The 19,394-nt window shown below is 39.6% G+C and overlaps 1 long non-coding RNA gene across 1 annotated transcript in view; it reads left to right on the top strand.

Moving 5' to 3' along the window:
• Positions 1-19,394, top strand: part of LOC116560134 — a 351,496-nt gene that overhangs the window by 275,340 nt on the left and 56,762 nt on the right. Inside the window, exon 3 of the long non-coding RNA XR_004272811.1 lies at positions 13,852-13,947. This is a non-coding gene — a long non-coding RNA (uncharacterized LOC116560134). The remainder of the gene's footprint in view (positions 1-13,851; positions 13,948-19,394) is intronic.

The raw sequence follows: 19,394 nt of genomic DNA, 5'->3' as shown, positions 1-19,394 counted from the left end.
TTTCCCACCCAACACGCTTAGCAAAGCTGATGTTCCTTGGCACATAGTAAGGGAGAACTACTGTTGGAAGGCTTCCTAGATAAATTGCTTGAGCTTTTTGTTATAATTCTTATAAAATACTGTGAGGAAAAGGAAATTCAACATTACTGAGCCATTAGCAGTATTTGTCTTGCTGTCCAAATGACATACGTAAAACTCCTTTGACATGTGTGAAATATCACTTGTAACCCATATTATTTAGCTTAATAGTTTAAAATCAGTGCTTAGAAATACAGAGATCTGAATAAATAGATATTAGCCAGGGAATGCACTACTTTCTAGTACATTATTGACTCTCCATCAGCAGCTAGTTAACAGAGCCAGTGTAAGCACTGTCTAGGGAACCTAAGAGGTCATTCATCCTACCTCCTAACCTATCACATTTTCTATGATTTTCCTCCCTCCTCTTTTTAACAACTTTATTGATATATAATTCACATACCATAAAATTCACTCATTTAAAGTATGCAGTTCTTCAGTAGTTTCCAGAATTGTATAACCATCACCAAAATTTCAATTTTGAACATTTTCATCCCACCAAGAAGAAACTCCATACCCATTGGAAATCACTCCCTGGACCCCCTGGAAAATGTACTTTCTGTTACTTTGGATTTGCCTATTCTGGACATTTTAGATAAGCGGCATCATATAACATATGGCCTTTGTGATTGGTTTTTTTCACGTAGCATGTATTCGAGGTTCATCCTTGAATTATAACATGTATCAAACTTTATTTTTTTATGGATGAATTTTATTACATTGTATGAATATGCCTCTTTCAAAAGGAAAAATATTAAACTAATTAAATTCAACAGCATTTATTCGAGCAATTATAACCAAAACAGAACAAAGCAAAACAAAACAAAAATGATTCAAGAATAAGGCAGCCCTCTGAAAGAGCAGGTTTAGAGAACTCTGACTAGTAATATAATCTGACAGCATTTATAGGAAACAGAAATATGGAATATACACAATTTAGTTGGTTATAGAGTCTTCTGCAATTAACTAACGCTCAGCTACTGTACTTAAACTCCATGTTGATTTGTTCTCTTAGGCTTAGTGTGGGAGCCCTGTTCAAGTCTCTGGCCTCCTACAAAATTATATTTAACACCATGTTTATTTATTCATCAGTTGATGGACACTTGAGAGAGAGAGAGAGGTGGCAGGGTTTTGAAAAAGAGGCAGATCTGATGGTTTGACATTTTCATTCACCTTTTGGGATCCTGGACAAGCCCCCAGTTGAAACAGGAAAAGTTCCCTTATTCCCCTCACAGGGTATGCAACTGGGGGAGTTGCTTGCTTCTTGCTTCTTTGGTGCCTTACTGCTCAAACCTCTAAGGGGAGCATGCAGATGGGTGGGTTGTGGGGCTCCAACTCCATGGCAGTGTCTAGGGATGAATGTTTACAGCCAAACCCCCAGTGGGCATGTGTTACAGTGTGCTCTTTTAGTTTTGCCATCTGTAGGCAGCTTGTGTTAATCAGCCTGTTAGACCCTCTGCCTTATCACAAGGACAGAGGGCTTTCAATATCCAGGTTTCTTGCCTTGGTGTACTGGAAGAATTATGTTACACATGGGCTTAGAGAATGAGTGCAAGGTTTTTTATTGAGTGGTAGTAGCTCTTAGCAAGCTGGATGGGGAGGTCAGAAGGGGGATGGAGTGGGACGGTCATGATTTTTCCCTGGAGTTGGGCCACCCAGTGGCCAGGCTCTTCTCCAACCACCCCATCCAAACTCCACATCAGTCCATTGGTCAATGGCCTGCCCCTGTCTGCCAGTGCCTGTTGTTGTGTTCTTCTGCCAGTGTATTCCTCTCAAGGTCCAGCTGCATCTGTGCTCTTCTGCTGGTGTGTTCTTCTTGATGTCTAGCTGCTTGTGTCTGTGCCTGCCTGTGTCTCAGGGTTTTCATAGCCATAGGATGGGGGACATGGTGGTTCAGGGTGGTCTTGGAAAATGCAACATTTGGGCATAAAAGCGAGTAACTGCCCTCACCTAGATCTGTGAGCACAGACCCAAGGGCAGAGCCCTCACCAGGGACCTGCCCTTCTCTACCCAGCACTTCCATGTTTATCCACTTCTTTATCAATAGGGACTACAATGAATCTATAGATCTCTTTCCATTTATTTAAATCTTTAATTATTTTCAATAATATTTTATAGTTTTTGATGTATAAACCTTACACTTCTTTTGTTAAATTTATGCCTAAGTATTTTATTCTTTTTGATGCTAGTGTAAATGAAATTGATTTATTTCATTTTTAGATTGTTGATTGCTAATATAAAGAAATATATATGAATTTCATATATTGATCTTGTATTCTGCAACCTTGCCGAACTCATTTATTAGTTCTAATAGGCTTTCTAGTTCTAATGTATTGTTTACGATTTTTTACATACAAGATCATAGGATCTTTCAGTAGAGATAGTTGTATTTCTTTTCTAATTTGATTGCCTTTAATTTCCTTTATTGGTCTAACTGCCCTGGGTAGGTCTTTAACATAACGTTGCATAAAATTGGTGAAAGAGCCTTTTTTCTGATCTTATGGGGAAAGTCTTTTACATTAAGTATGAATTTAACTGTGGGATTTTAGTAGATGCCTTTTATCAATTTGAGGAAGTTTCCTTCCACTCCTAGTATGTTGAGTGCTTTTATAGTAAGAGTGGTGGATTTTCTCAAATGTTTTTCTGTCTCATTTGAAATAATCACACGGGTTTTTGCTGAAACTGGATATTTTAGTTAATATAGTTTAATAACTATACTATCACCATCACCCAGCACCACCCCCAAAGTTTATTTTTGTTGCTATTTTTTTCTTTTTTTTCTTTTTTTGCTATTTTTGCTTTCACTGCTTGTTAGGCAAGCAGCAAAGAGGAAACTAATTCTGAACTTATTTGACAATATCTGTGGTCACTGAGTTCTCTCTAGGTACTTTTTAAGTTTTTGTGTGACCGAAACACTGGGGGTTTGGTCTAGGTCCTACATCTCACCACACAGAAAGCCAATTACCAAGACAGTAAGTGTCACCAAGGAAGGAGGCTTCAATCGGTGCTGCAGCTGAGAAGAGAGCTCAGTCTCAAATCTGTCTCCATAACTGACTAAAACTAAGGATTTATATAGCAGGAAAGAAATGTAACAATGTGTAAGAAAACGCGAACTAAAGAGGAGAAAGGAAGCAATCATGATGAATGAGGGTTCCACATCTAGTGCAGTGATCTGAGTTTCAGTTCTTTCATACTATTTGAAAGGCCTGAAGGTGTTTTCCTGAGGAAGGAGCTCAGATAAAACAAATTTAAGTTTCAAGCTTTAAGACCAGAGGGTCAATTTCTATGTTTATCAGACTATAGGATTGGTTTTGCTTGTTTTAATTTTAAGCCTATATGCCCAGGGATTATCCTTGGGACAGTGTAATTTATTGGCCAGCCACTGATCTGTTGAAGCTTTCTTTAAATGGTTTGCCTATATGTTTTTCACCCGTTGCCAAAGGGCTCTGTGTATGAAGGCATTCCTTCAAACTTCAGGCAATTTACAAAACAGCCTTAGATTTTACATCCTACTTGTACAGGACCTGAATGTCAGCCAAGCATGAAATGGAGTGACTGGAGCCTTCTCCTTTCTCAGGTGCAACCATGCACACAGACAAAAAGACACAGATACAGAAACACACGCAGACACACACACACTGTTTTCTGGATCTCCAGAAATATGTCAGAGTTCTTTGAAGCTCTCTATATTTGGCTAGATCTCCAGGACTTTCCTTCAAATTTTTGGCCATGCTCATGTTTTCCTCTACTGAAATCATAGCTTTGGCACAGCAGTGGTGGTGGTACCAGAGAATTACTATTGTTTTAGGTCAAACCTTGGGGATAGGGCCTTTTTGTTGTTGTTGAGCTAAGCTCTGAGTCAAATTAAATAACCCCAGTGCCCTAGGAATAGAAATGTTCTCAGTAGCTGCTAATTCAGACAAAATATTGATTTTTTATTCTATTAATGGGACTTCTAATTGACTTTCAGAAGAAGTCAGTCATCTCTGCCATGAGACTGCTGTTTTTTTTACAACTAGCACACCATTGGGTTGCAGAGAGTGGGTTATGAGAGGGGAATAGCCCCAAGTTAAAATGACATAGACCCTTTTTTCTTTTTTTTATTTTGAGATGTAGTTTTGCGCTTGTCACCCAGGCTGGAGTGCAATGGCGCAATCTTGGCTCACTGCAACCTCTGCCTCCCAGGTTCGAGTGATTCTCTTGCCTCAGCCTCCCAGGTAGCTGAGATTACCGGTGCCTGCCACCACAGTCAGTGGATTTTTGTATTGTAAGTAGAGAAGGGGTTTTATCATGTTGGCCAGGTCGGTCTCAAACTCCTGACCTCAGGTGATCCACCCACCTCAGCCGATCTACCCACCTCAGCCTCCCAAAGTGCCAGGATTACAGGAATAAGCCACTGTGCCTGGCCAACACAGAATCTTAACTACCTGTTAATTACAGGTAGTTTCTCTTGAATTGACAATTTTCAGTTTGTTCTGTAGCTTTGATTATTTTCTAGAGTTCCAAAATAAATTATTTTAGTTGTTTTGCAAGTATTTTCTATGTTTTTTGTAAGATTACAGGTCCATTGAAGGCCTTGTTCTTCCGTATCATAACACTTCTGTCTTTTGAATATTGCTTTCTCCATGGCGGTAATCTTGCGATTGAGTGATGTATGGGGACATTAAATTAGGTTATTATTTCTGACCTTTATCAAGAGCAGCCTGACCAATTCATATTTTGTTTATTTATTTATTTTTCCGTTCATCAGCTGATGGATAATTAGCTTGTTTCCAAGGGATTAACTTTTTTTATTGATGGATAATATATGTAAATGGTTTCCAGATGAAACAACTTATTACATGTGATAATTTATTACATACATATAATTTGTAAAGGCTGAATCCATGTACTTGGGATATCCATCACCTTAAATATTTCCCTTTTCTTTCTGCTAGCACTTTTTTTAAAAATATATTTTATTGTACTTTAGGTTCTGGCGTACATGTGCAGACAATGCAGGATTGTTGCATAGGTACATACATGGCAATGTGGTTTGCTGCCTCCATCCCCATCACCTATACCTGGCATTTTTCCCCATGTTATCCCTCCCCAACTCCCTAATCGTGCTGTCCCTCCCCTAGTCCTCCCCAACAGACCCCAGTATATTATTCTCCCCTCCCTGTGTCCATGTGTTCTCATTGTTCAACACCCACCTATGAGTGAGAACATGTGGTGTTTGATTTTCTGTTCTTGTGTCAGTTTGCTGAGAATGATGGTTTCCAGATTCATCCATATCGCTACAAAGGACACAAACTCATCCTTTTTTGTGGCTGCATAGTATTCCATGGTGTGTATGTGCCACATTTTCCTTGTCCAGTCTATCATTGATGGGGCATTTGGGTTGGTTCCAGATCTTTGCTATTGTAAACATTGCCTCAGTGAACATACGTGTGCATGTGTCTTTATAATAGAATGATTTATAATCCTTTGGATATCTACCCAGTAATGGGATTGCTGGGTCAAATGGAATTTCTATTTCTAGGCCCTTGAAGAATCGCCACAGTCTTCCACAGTGGTTGAACTAATTTACAATCCCACCAACAGTGTAAAAGTGTTCCTATTTCTCCACATCCTCTCCAGCATCTGTTGTCTCCAGATTTTTTAATGATCAGCATTCTAACTGGTATGAGATAGTATCTCAATGTGGTTTTGATTTGCGTTTCTCTAATGACCAGAGATGATGAGCATTTCTTCATATGTTTGTTGGCCTCATATAGGTCTTCTTTTGAAAAGTGTCTGTTCATATCCTTTGCCCACTTTTGAATGGGTTTGTTTGTTTGTTTTTTTTTTTTGTAAATCTGTTTTAGTTCTTTGTAGATTCAGGATATTAGCCCTTTGTCACATGGGTAGATTGCAAAATTTTTTTCCCATTCTGTTGTTTGCCAATTCACTCTCATGATTGTTTCTTTTGCTGTGCAGAAGCTCTGGAGTTTAATTAGATCCCAATTGTCTATTTTGGCTTTTGTTACCAATGCTTTGGTGTTCTAGTCATGCATTCATTGTCTATGCCTATGTCCTGAATGGTTTTGCCTAGGTTTTCTTCTAGAGTTTTTATGCTGTTAGGTCTTATGGTGAAGTCTTTAATCCACTTGGAGTCAATTTTAGTGTAAGGTGTCAGGAAGGGGTCCAGTTTCTGCTTTCTGCACATGGCTAGCCAATTTTCCCAACACCATTTATTAAACGGAATCCACGGCCAGGCGCAGTTGCTCATGCCTATAATCCCAGCACTTTGGGAGGCCGAGGTGGGTGGATCACAAGGTCAAGAGATTGAGACCATCCTGGCCAACATGGTGAAACCCCATCTCTACTAAAAATACAAAAAAAAAAATAGCTGGGCATGGTGGCATGCACCTGTAGTCCCAGCTACTCAGGAGGCTGAGGCAGGAGAATTGCTTGAACCTGGAAGGCGGAGGCTGCAGTGAGCCAAAGTCACGCCACTGCACTCCAGCCTGGCGCCTAGTGAAGGAGTGAGACTCTGTCTCAAAAAAATATAATAAACAGGGAATCCTTTCCCCATAGCTTGATTTTGTCAGGTTTGTCAAAGATCAGATGATTGTAGATGTGTGGCATTGCCTCCGAGGCCTCTGTTCTGTTCCATTTGTCTATATCTCTGTTTTGGTACCAGTACCATGCTGTTTTGATTACTGTAGCCTTGTAGTATAGTTTGAAGTCAGGTAGCATGATGCCTCCAGCTTTGTTCTTTTTGCTTAGAATTGACTTGGCTATGTGGACTCTCTTTTGGTTCCATATAAAGTTTAAGGTGATTTTTTTCCAGTTCTGTCAAGAGGGTCATAGGTAGCTTGATGGGGGATAGCGTTGAATCTATAAATTACTTAGGGCAGTGTGGCCACTTTCACAATATTAATTATTCCTAACCATGAGCATGGAATGTTTTTCTATCTGTTTGTGTCCTCTCTCATTTCCTTGAGCAGTGGTTTGTAGTTCTCCTTGAAGAGGTCCTTTACATTCTTTGTTAGTTGTATTCCTAGGTATTTTATTCCCTTTGTAGCAATTGTGAATGGCAGCTCATTCTTGATTTGGCTCTCTTTAAGTCTGTTATTGGTGTATAGGAATGCTTGTGATTTCTGCACATTGATTTTGTATCCTGAGACTTTGCTGAAGCTGCTTATCAGTTTCAGGAGATTCTGGGCTGAGATGATGGGGTCTTCTAAATATACAATCATGGTGTTGCAAATAGAGACAATTTGACTTCCCCCTTGCCTAACTGCATACCCTTTATTTCTTTTTCTTGCCTGATTGCTCTGGCTAGAAATTCCAATACTGTATTGAATAGGAGTGGTGAGAGAAGGCATCCTTGTCTAATGCCATATTTCAAAGGGAGTGCTTCCAGTTTTTGCCCATTCAGGATGATACTGGCTGTGGGTTTGTTGTAAATAGCTTTTATTATTTTGAGATACATTCCATCAGTACCTAGTTTATTGAGAGTTTTTAGCATAAAGGGCTGTTGAATTTTGTCAAAGGCCTTCTCTGCATCTAATGAGATAATCATGTGGTTTTTGTCTTTGGTTCTGTTTATGTGGTGAATTACATTTATAGACTTGCCATGTTGAACCAGCCTTGCATCCCCAGTATGAAACCTACTTGATCGTGATGGATAAGCTTTTTGATGTGCTGTTGCAATCAGTTTGCAAGTATTTTATTGAAGCTTTTTGCGTCGATGTTCATCATGGATATTGGCCTGAAGTTTTCTTTTAGTTGAGTCTCCGCTGGGTTTTGGTATCAGGATGATGTTGGTCTCATAAAATGACCTGGGAAGCATTCCCTCTTTTTAGATTGTTTGGAATAGTTTCAGAGGGTGGTACCAACTCCTCTTTATATATCTGGTAGAATTCAGCTGTGAACCCACCTGGACCTGGGCTTTTTTGGGTGGTAGGCTATTAATTGCTGCCTCAACTTCATCCCTTGTTATTGGAATATTCAGGGTTTCAACTTCTTCCTGGTTTAGGCTTGGGAGGGTGCAAGTGTCCAGGAATTTATCCATTTCTTCCAGGTTTACTGGTTTATGTGCATAGAGTTGTTTGTAGTAATCTCTAATGATAGTTTGTATTTCTGTGGTATCTGTGGTGGTATCCCTTTTATCGTTTTTAATTGTATCCTTTAGATTCTTCCCTCTTTTCTTTTTTATTAATCTGGCTAGTGGTCTATATTGTTGATCTTTTCAAAAAACCAGCTCCTGGATTTATTGATTTTTTGAAGGGTTTTTTTATTTCTCTATCTCCTTCAGTTCTGCTCTGATCTTAGTTATTTCTTGTCTTCTGCTAGCTTTTGAGTATTTTTGATCTCGCTCCTCTAGCTCTTTCAATTTTGATGATAAGTTGATCATTCCTCACTTCTCGTGTGGGCATTTATTCGTATAAATTTCCCTCTACACACTGCTTTAAATGTGTCCCAGAGATTCTGGTACATTGTATCTTCATTCTCGCTAGTTTCAAAGAACATCTGTATTTCTGTCTTCATTTCATTGTTTATCCAGTTGACATGCAAGAGCCAGTTTTTCAGTTTCCATGAAGTTGTGTGGTTCTGAGTGAGTTTCTTAATCCTGAGTTCTAATTTGATTGCACTGTGGTCTGAAAGACTGTTTGTTATGATTTCCATTCTTTTGCATTTGCTGAGGAGTGATTTGCTTCCAATTATGTGGTCAGTTTTAGAGTAGGTGTGATGTGGTACTGAGAAGAATGTACATTCTGTGGATTTGGGGCGGAGAATTCTATAAATGTCTATTAGGTTTTCTTGGTCCAGATCTGAGTTCAAGTCCTGGATATCCATGCTAATTTTCTGTCTTGTTGATCTGTCTAATATTGACAGTGGTAGAGTGTTAAAGTCACCTACTATTATTGTGTGGGAGTCTAAGTCTCTTTGTAGGTCGTTAAGAACTTACTTTATGTATCTGGGTGCTCCTGTATTCAGTGCATATATATTTAGGATCATTAGCTCTTCTTGTTCCATTGATCCTTTTACCATTATGTAATGCCCTTCTTTGTCTCATTTGATCTTTGTTGATTTAAAGTTTTTATCAGATACTGAGATTGCAACTCCTGCTTTTTTTTGCTCTCCATTTGCTTGGTAAATCTTCCTCCATCCCTTTATTTTGAGCCTTTGTGTATCCTTGCATGTGAGATGGGTTTCCTGGATACAGCACACCGATGAGTTTGACTTTTTATCCAATTTGCCAGTCTGTGTCTTTTGATTGGGGCATTTAGCCCATTTATATTTAAGGTTAATATGGTTATGTGTGAATTTGATCCTGCCATTTTGATGCTGGCTGGTTGTTTTGCCCATTAGTTGATGCAGTTTCTTCATTGCTTTGATGCTGTTTACCATTTGGTACGTTTTTGGAGTAGCTGGTACTGGTTTTCCTTTATATGTTTAGTGCTTCTTTCAGGAGCTCTTGTTAGGCAGGCCTGGTGGTGAGGAAATCTCTCAGCAATTATTTGTTCATAAAAGATTTTATTTCTCCTTTGCTTATGAAGCTTAGTTTGGCTGGACATGCAATTCTGGGTTGAAAGTTCTTTTCTTTAAGGATGTTGAAAATTGGTCCCCACTCTCTTCTGGCTTGCAGGGTTTCTGTCGAGAGATCCACTGTGAGTCTGATGGCCTTCCCTTTGTGGGTAACACGACCTTTCTCTGGATGCCCTTAGCATTTTTTCATTTCAACCCTGGTGAAACTGACAATTATGTGCCTTGGGGTTGCTCTTCTTGAGGAATAGCTTTGTGATGTTCTCTGTATGTCCTGGACTTGAATATTGGCCTGCCTTATTAGGTTGGGGAAGTTTTCCTGGATAATATCCTGAAGAATGTTTTCCAGCTGTGATTCATTCTCTCCGTCACATTCAAGTACACCTATCAAACATTGATTAGGTCTTTTCACATAACCCCATATTTCTTGGAGGCTTTGTTTTTACTCTGTTTTCTTTTTACTCTGTTTTCTCTAATCTTGCCTTCTCATTTTATTTCATTGAGTTGATCTTCAATCTCCGAGATCCTTTCTTCTGCTTGGTCAGTTCAGCTATTGAAACTTGTGTATGCTTTGCGAAGTTCTCGTGTTGCATTTTTCACCTCCATTAATTCATTTATATTCTTCTCTAAGGTGTTTATTCTCATTAGCATTTTGTCAAACCTTTTTTCAAGGTTCTTAGTTTCTTTGTATTGGGTTAGAAGTTAAAATTCTCTTTAACTCAGAGAAGTTTGTTATTACCCACTTTCCGAAGCCTCTTTCTGTCAATTCATCAGACTCATTCTCCATCCAGCCTTGTTCCCTTGCTGGTGAGGAGTTGTGATCCCTTGGAGGTGGAGAGGCCTTCTGGTTTGGGGTGTTTTTATCATTTTTGCGCTGGTTTCTTCCCATCTTTGTGAATTTATCTACCTGTGGTCTTTGTAGTTGGTGACTTTCGGATGGGGTCTCGGAGTGGATGTCCTTTTTGTTGATGATGAAGTTATTTCTTTCTGTATTTTAGTTTTCCTTCTAACAGTCAGGCCCCTCTGCTGTAGGACTGCTGGAGGTCCACTCCAGACCCTGCTTGCCTGGAGATCACCTGCAGCGGCCTCTGCGTTCTCACTGGGAACTGCACTCCAAAGCTGTTGCTATTCGGCCATCTTGGATCCAGATCGCAATTCATACTTTAGAGTTTCTTCTCAAATTATTTTTTTGTCCCATGATATGAAAATGATACTTATTCCCTATTAAGGAGGAAGAAGGAGGCCATGATGTAAGGGAAGTCTATGCTGAGAAAGAAGAACAGTTGCCCCTTCTACCCTGAAAGAAACTGAGTCATTCAGAATATACATTCAAACTGGAAAGCTTGTGATGCAGGAAGTAGGAAGCTAACACTCTCTGCCCTTCCCATCCAAGGAGGTATGGAGAAATTTTAAGAAAGATCAGACCTCTCATAGAAAATAAGGAAACAGCTAATTTTCTCTGTAGACCTAAGTGCAATGTGAGTCAATTTGTGACTGAGATGCACTTTCTTCTCTTTTTCCTAGTCAGAATGAAATAAGCTACTCGCCCTTCTAGTTGAGCATAGGTTTATCTCTCTCCAGCTTATTTATTATAAGAAATAAAAGGGAGTAGACTAAATGCTATGGAGAGTTTTTTTATGTCTTTATTTACTTCAATCAAGATGAACCGCAAGGGGAAGGGACCAAGTGAAAACATCCAGATACCTATGCCTGTGGATTCTTAGGGAGGATGCTCAGAAAGATTATCCTAAAGTATCTTTACTTATTTCCCTAAGTTGTGTATGGCAGTCAATCATGTGAGTAGATACTGAGGTATTGATAGGAGCAGGAGGCTTGCTAAGACCTAGGGTCCAAATAAAGCGGTTGTCATATGTAAACTGTCAGGCAAATGCCCTGGACTGTGGATTGTAGTCATGGCCACTTGCATGTCCTCTAAAAGGTCAAATGAAACCATCTACACCTTGATGGTCAACAGTCCAGGAAGCATATTTGTCTGGATGCCCTGAGAAGAGCTCAGAAGAAACTAATGAGATTCAAGAGAATGCTACATGAGTTCTGATCATTTGTCTTCTCTGTTGACATGAGATTCAACTTGAAAAAGAGCAAGGGTAGTTGGCAAGAGGAGAAAGGGGGAGTGGAAATCTGTAATTCAGAGAATTTGCCCAAAAGAAACTGAGTCATTCAGAATATACATTCAAACTGGAAAGCTTGTGATGCAGGAAGTAGGAAGCTAACACTCTCTGCCCTTCCCATCCAAGGAGGTATGGAGAAATTTTAAGAAAGATCAGACCTCTCATAGAAAATAAGGAAACAGCTAATTTTCTCTGTAGACCTAAGTGCAATGTGAGTCAATTTGTGACTGAGATGCACTTTCTTCTCTTTTTCCTAGTCAGAATGAAATAAGCTACTCGCCCTTCTAGTTGAGCATAGGTTTATCTCTCTCCAGCTATTCTCCTGTGCTCTTCCCTCATTTCCCTTTTCCTCTCTAGTGCACTCAGCAGGTGCCCCCGGGCCACAACTCCACCTGGCTGAAGCAAATTTCTGTGCTTGTTCTCACCACTGGGAATTTCCACACAAAGTTTTATGATCAAGTTTTATTAAGATAGGCCTTCCATGAGGACTTCAGTGCTTCTGTTTCCACCACCTTGATTACCCTCCACCTCTTTCCTTTCACCGCCTGAGTGACTTCTACCTGTCCTTAATGAATCAACTTGAACTTGTCTTTTATTCCACAGTCTGAGTCAGAGGCCAGTCCTATGGGCTCTCAAATTCCCCCTACCCATGTCCAGCTTCCTCCCTCTAACCATGCTGCATGTGTTCACACACTTCTGTTTCCCTCACTAGACTGTGAGCTCCTAGATTCCTAGTCCATGTTTCAGTTGCTTTTTCTCAGCACTGAATTAATAGAAGATATTTATTTTGGTGCTGAGTGTTTATAACTTGTGATTCTGTCTCATATTTTGCTACTTTGTATGTTTTACTCATTCAGAAACATGTTGAGTACCTACTACAGGTCTGATATGAAACAAAACTCAATCCTTTAAGTTGAGGAGATTATAATTCTATAAAGCAGATAAATAAACCTAATGGAAATACAATATGTTCAGTACTTTGAGAAAAAAAGTATTGTGGGAGTAGAACAGACAAAATCCTAACTTTCATAAAGGATTAAGTCAGCTTTATAGAGAGGATATACTTTATTTGAATCTCCAAAATTGAGCCATTCTGCAAGAAAAGTATGGGTGGGGTGGGGAATCATTGAATGGCATACAAAAAGCAAGAAAATACAATTCAGGTTTGTATGTTTAACAGTTATTCAATCCAAGAGTTGAAAGGATAGGTATAGGTTGAATCAACACTTTAGCTGTATGTACTAGCTGGAACCTAGGAGATGTTTGAGTTACAACCTCATGTCCTAGACCTAAGCTTTCATTGTCAACTTCATATCTAGGTAAAACTATAGACTTAATTATTCTTTTTAGACTGCCAATGTCTTTCATTTACCCATGCCATCATAGAGTAGAAAGTGTTTTCAGTATCACCTCTTCCAATTTCCCTGACAATGTGGAATCTTTCCTAGAATATCCATGTGAGGAGGTCATCCTATAGACTGGCCCACATTCTTGCAGTGGTTCCTTTCAAGTAAAACGCTAAGGAAAAACATGTACTGCTTGCTCTCAAAGCCTTCTTTAATCATATACAATGGTGTTAAAACAAATGAAGATTATATCTGAAGCATATCTGGATTTCCTAACACCTTTGGTTTGAGGAATTGAATAATAGGAAAAAGGGGAGTGAAGGAAATGGTGATTTTTTTTGTGCATGAAACTCTTGAATATTCATGTGCATGACATCAGAACAATGTCCTGCTTCTCTATTTGTCTCTCTCTCTCTCTCTCACTCCACCTCTGTGTGTGTGTGTGTGTGTGTGTGTGTGTGTGTGTGTGTCTATCTATTTGCATAAACTATACTATTTCTCTTTCACTGGTTAAGTAAATTTCTGCATCTTCTGCACTTGGATGTAACTGGCATTTACTCATGCATTATGAATGAGTGAATAAATTCAATAAATATTCATTGAGCATCTCTAATGAAATCTTAACTATAAAAGTAAAGAATGGACTATAGGAATACAGAATATAGACATCAAAAAATCTATTATCTAAAGATATTTACAGTGAAGGCAAAGTAATATAAGTAAGACAAGAAGGATATCATTAATATACATTTATTTAAAAATACATTTTTTTTCAGATACCAAATGAAAGTTAAAGAACCTAAGTGTTTCCAAGATAAGAGAGACAAGGAGCCTCCCGTGAGCTATATGAAGTCGAAGGAAAGATCATGGAGGTAAGGTAAGGTGAGGTGGGGGAATGTGTCCTGACCTGAGAACTGATAAACAGGGGTGGTGAATGTTTACCTTTGCCAGTAAGAGAAGGAGATGTAATTAGTTAAAGGCAAACAGAGGGCTTCCAAGGAGCCAACAATGTTCTCGTTTTTAAATAAGGTGTTAGTCACAAGAGTATTCTTTTTATGATATCTCAATAGGCTGTTCATTTGTTTTATTAAATTTTCTGTATATGTTGAGTTTTACAATACATTTGTTTTGAAAGAGATTAATGTGTGAAATAGACTATGTTCATTAAAAATGCTGTATTTGCTAAGCCTTCACTATGATACTGGGAAGTCGCAGGTGAGTAAGACATAGTCATGGCTCTCAGGAAGTTCCCATTCTTCACACCAGAAGGAGAAGGGGGGGTGACTGGCGATGAGCCCAGAAAGGTAGATGGAGACAGGGTCATGAACACTGAATACGCAATGCCAAGGTACTTCAACATTTTCCAATACGTAACAGCAAGCCACTGATGGGTTTTGAGCAGATTTTTGACATGAGATTTTCATTTTGGAATGACAACCTTGGTTATTACATAAAATGTGGGTTGCGGAAATGAGATAAAACTTGGAGTACAACACTTGATAAAGTATTATGTTATTTTCACTTTCTGAAATACGTGTTTTCCTTCCCCAGTGAGTTTTAAGTTGCTGAACAGTTGTGTCACAATCATGTTTTCCAGAATTGTACATAATTCTTGTCATAGAAACACAATAAATACAGTGTAGCCTCTTTAATCGTTTTTGTTAGAATAAGAGTAATAAAATAGAAGGATTGGTGGAATGAATTAATAGACTGATGAATTTTCTTAATGTCATAAGCTTCATAAAACCTGCTGAGTTGCACCCAATTTTAACAATATTATGAAGTCAGCTCCTAAATTTTGATTTGCTTCTGAATGCATTTGTCCCATCTTCATCTTCAATCTCTTTCACTATACCAGGAAAATGTAAAGAGCTATTTGTAGCAAATAAGCTCTCAGTCTGCATATATTGCCATAAAAAATATAATTGCAAGTTTAAGGAAGGGGGGTGGGAAGAGCTCTAGAATTTGTCTGTGTGTGGGAGCTTGATTACAAGGTTACAGTCAAGAGTCACTGCCCAGAACGTGGCTTTGAGAAAACATTGATGGGAAAGAAGAAAGACAAGAGCCAAGGACCAGAAATCATGTTATTGGAGTCAACAGTTCCTGAACTTGATAATGCTTGCATCATAGCTACAGGGAAATATGAGAATATGAGCTATTTGTAGAATTTTGTTTTCCATGTTCTGACAAAAACCCTTCCCTTTTTATTTTTCTTAAGGGTGTTTTCTCTATTTCTTTTAAGTCAACAGTTTTGGGTGGAAAATGCACTAGAACAGTAAAGGAGGAAGGAAACACCAGAAAACCTCAGCGGTGAAAACAGGAGTTCCAGTTTTTACAGGAATTTTGTGTGGCTGTGTACATGTGTGTGCATGTGTTTCTGAGATTGGAGTAGAGAAGAGAGAGGGGTAGTGCAGAGGACTTTAGGCTTCTTTGTTAATTTTCAACATTTCCTGGATAGAGAAAAACTTCAGGAAGGACCTAAGAAAACATGAAAGGTTAAGTGCAAGTTAGAGACCAATCTGAAAAGCTATGATACCCTTGCTTTTTTAAAACAGTGAGAAAATAAAGGTCAGCCAGTGATCAGGTTTGATGGCATTTTATATCCACCTCTATCAGTGAACTCCATGATGGAAATTTCTCTGGAACTTTATCTAGAACAAAGAAAAGCAGATTCTATAAGGGAAAAAGAAATCTTTCTAAGCAGTTCTACTCCTAACATTCTCAGGTCCGGTTTTGAGAAAAGAAATGAGGACCCGTGTTCCATACTTTAAATATTTTAAAGTTATAAGGCAAGCAAAGAGGCTGTTAAATAAAATGGTTTGTCATGTTACATTGATTATAATAGTTTAGAAGAAAGTAATGAGCCATAAACACATGTGTGTGGGCAAGCCATCCTGCCTATCCAGGCTCTGTCTGTATCTCTCCAACAGAAACCCTGTGGCCATCCCTTGGGCCTAGAGGCAGGTCTTCTTTCAGGAACACAGGCCTGGGGAAAAGGCCCATGCAGGCCCTGGAAGACGGACTGGGACCATTTGGACAGAGAGTTCTGTATACCTGGAGAGAGGTCTCCAAGTGGGAGATCCCAGGCTCTGGATAGGCATGCCCCTTAGCCTCCTGTACTCCTCACTCGTGAGTTTATCTGTTTATCTATCTATTTGTCTTTCTCCTTCGGTTAAGTTAGTCTAAACCATCTTTTCTAAGACTGGACCTAGACTCACCTGGTGTGTGTAATGCCACATTGTACTCACTGCATAAATGATAGCATGTACTGGTTGCTGAACTACAAGTTTAAAAAAGCACTTAGCTTCATTTGATAGTGAATTAATAAGGAATTTTTGAGGCTTCTCTGAGACCTAGATTAGTGAATAGTGTATAATCCGTTCGATTTTTTTCAAATCAAACCAATAGTCAAGATAGGACAGCCTATGCTACAACAAACAAAATGTCAATCACTTAACATTAGAAAAACTTAAGTATGACTCATACAGATGCCACTGCAGGTGTTGAACCCTCTTCAGGACCACTGTTCTCCATTCCAGGATTCAAGAATCTACGTTGTTTCCTTCTCTGCCATCTTAGAAGGAAGCCTCCATATTTGCTGAGGCAAAGGAAGGGAAGGAGAAAGAGTCACACACTGGCAGTTAAATGCTGCAGACCAGAAGGTGACATTTGTCATTTCTTTTTTTTTTTTTTAATTGCATTTCAGGTTTTGGGGTACATGTGAAGAACATGCAAGATTGTTGCATAGGTACACACGTGGCAGTGTGATTTGCTGCCTTCCTCCCCTTCACCTATATCTGGCATTTCTCCCCATGCTCTCTCTCCCCAAATCCCCACCCCCCCACTGTCCCTCCCCTATTTCCCCCCAACAGACCCCAGTGTGTAGTGCTCCCCTCCCTGTGTCCATGTGTTCTCATTGTTCAACACTCACCTATTTCTGTGGCTGCTATAACAGATTATCACAAATTTGGTGGCTTGAAATAAGGGGAATTTATTCTCTCACCGTGCTAGAGGTTGGAAATCTGAAACCAAGGCATCAGCCAGGACATGCTCCCTCTGAAGGCTGTAGGAAAGAATATTTTCTTGCCTCTTTCTGTCTTCCAGTGGCTCTCAGCAATGTTTGGTGATCTTTGACTTATGCATGCGTCACTCCAATCTCTACCTCCATCTTCACATTATTTTCTTCTCTGTGTATTTTTTCCTCTTCTAATAAGGACACCAGTCATTGGACTTAGGGTTTACCTGAATCTGAACTAATTATATCTTCAAAGGGCCCATTGCCAAATAATGTCACATTCTGAGGTTCGGCTGGATGTGAATCTTAGGGAGATACCATTCAACTCACAATACACACCCAGTGGCCAGAGCTAATCACATAGTCCTACCTAATGCAAGAGGACTGGGTAATACAGAAAGTTCATGGGAGATTTGGTGTTATAAACTGAGTGCTCATGTTCCTCCAAAACGTTTATGTTAAAGCCCCAATCCCCAATGTGGTAGTAATCCAAGGTTAGCCTTTTGGGAGGTAATTAGGGTTAGATGAGGTCATGACAGTGTGGTTGCCATGATGGGCTTAGTGTCCTTATAAAAGGAGAGAGAAGTTTGTCTCCTTCACATGAGGGCATCTGCATGCCAGAAAGGGTCCTCACCAGGAGCTAAATCTGCCGACACCAAGAGTTTAAATCAACAGTAATTGAGCCCAGGATGATTTCCTGATAAAGGAAGCAAAATAGTCTGCTCAATGCTCCTCAGACTGTGCAGTATTTTCATTTCTGAGAAAACTTTAGAAGTGACACTGATGAGCTGGAATTCATCCAGAAGATGACTGTAATAGTGACGAGATATGATACCCAGACATGAGAGATTTGGTTGAGGAACTAGGAATGCTTACCCTGAGAAGAAAGAACTCTGGGAGAAAGGCACAAGGGCCAACTCTGAATTGAGCAGAGATGTCATGTGGCAGAGAGAGGGCCTTATCTGCATCTAGAATGCAGAATTAAATATAATGGAAATCACAGAAAGGTAGATTTGACTTACTGTTAGGAATGCTTTCCATGGCTGTTAAAATGGAAATCATTGGCAATATTCGCAAAGTAGGTAGTTGGGACCAACAGGTCCACACACAAAATTTATGAAGCCACGGTAAGAGTACAAAGGGAGGCTCTCATACCATTCATGTGCATACATAAATGTTACAATCAAGTACCAAACTGCTAAATAAAATCCATCCTCCTGTCTTACTTGGAGATATGACTGCATAATAATCTGGAAGGCCCACTCCCACCTCATCCCATCCCTGATGAATACCACTATTCTTCAGCCTCTCTGAAGCACACGGATGCATATACCACAACTGTGGTTTACCCTCTGAAGGATGGACCCAGGTAAGCAAGCCGTAGAAGCAGTAAGTTTAAGAGGCCACTGACTCCAGATAGGCATATCCATCTGGCCCTGCCAACTCCTCACCAGGGAAGAATGCAGCCAAGGAAAGAATGCCATGGTGCCTAGGCTGGCCACATTGGTCCCGTGGCCATGGATGGGGCCCATGGACTGTCAGCAGTACCTACACATGCACCTTGCCCTGAGAAACAACCTGCTTTTGGCAGACCTCATCAGGCTTCTGGACTGTGTAGTTGACTCCAAGGAGAAGAATCTAATGAGATGTTGCTTTGAGAGCCACCGTGACTCAGTCTCCATGGCCTCTTCGCATCCTGAAGACTAGCCCAGTAGGGACAGAAAACTGGGAGCTGAGAAGCCTGGCCAATTTGAACCAGCTTCTGAAGCAGCAGCTCTCAGCCTACATCCTAGATGTAAGAGAACTCCAGGGCTGGAGTTCTCTGAAGCTTTGCCCTCAGGCAAGCAGTTACGTCTGGAACATTTAATAATAATGAGTGCAGAAGATGCAAGAAAATTTTAAAAAACAAGTTTTGATCAGCCATGCTAGATTAAATATTGAATTATCTTTCTATTCTTTATGGAGAATATTACAATGCATTGCCATAGTAAGAGCCAACCCAAGAATATGCTGCCATAATTATGGTAGAGGAGCTACAGACAGACACTGTTTCAATTTTATTTTTAAAAGATACCCAGGAAGAAAAAAGGTACAAACCACAATACAGTTGTTGGCCAGTCCACTCCCACAGTTTCCGTATAATGATCATTAATATTTTGTGAGCATTTACTGTGTTCCAGGTATCATTCTACTTGCTTTTTATAGATGACCTCATGTAATCCTCATTATCCCCATTTCAGAGATGGGGCATGAAGAAGTTAAACAATTTTCCAGAGGGCATGTAGCCAGTACTTATTGGAGCCA

This window comes from Sapajus apella, unplaced genomic scaffold, assembly GCF_009761245.1.
Source record: "Sapajus apella isolate SASKATOON/1434 unplaced genomic scaffold, GSC_monkey_1.0 scaffold25, whole genome shotgun sequence".
Taxonomy (NCBI): Eukaryota; Metazoa; Chordata; class Mammalia; order Primates; family Cebidae; genus Sapajus; species Sapajus apella.
Note: the sequence above shows the minus strand (reverse complement) of the source record. Positions and strands in the feature narration are given on the sequence as shown.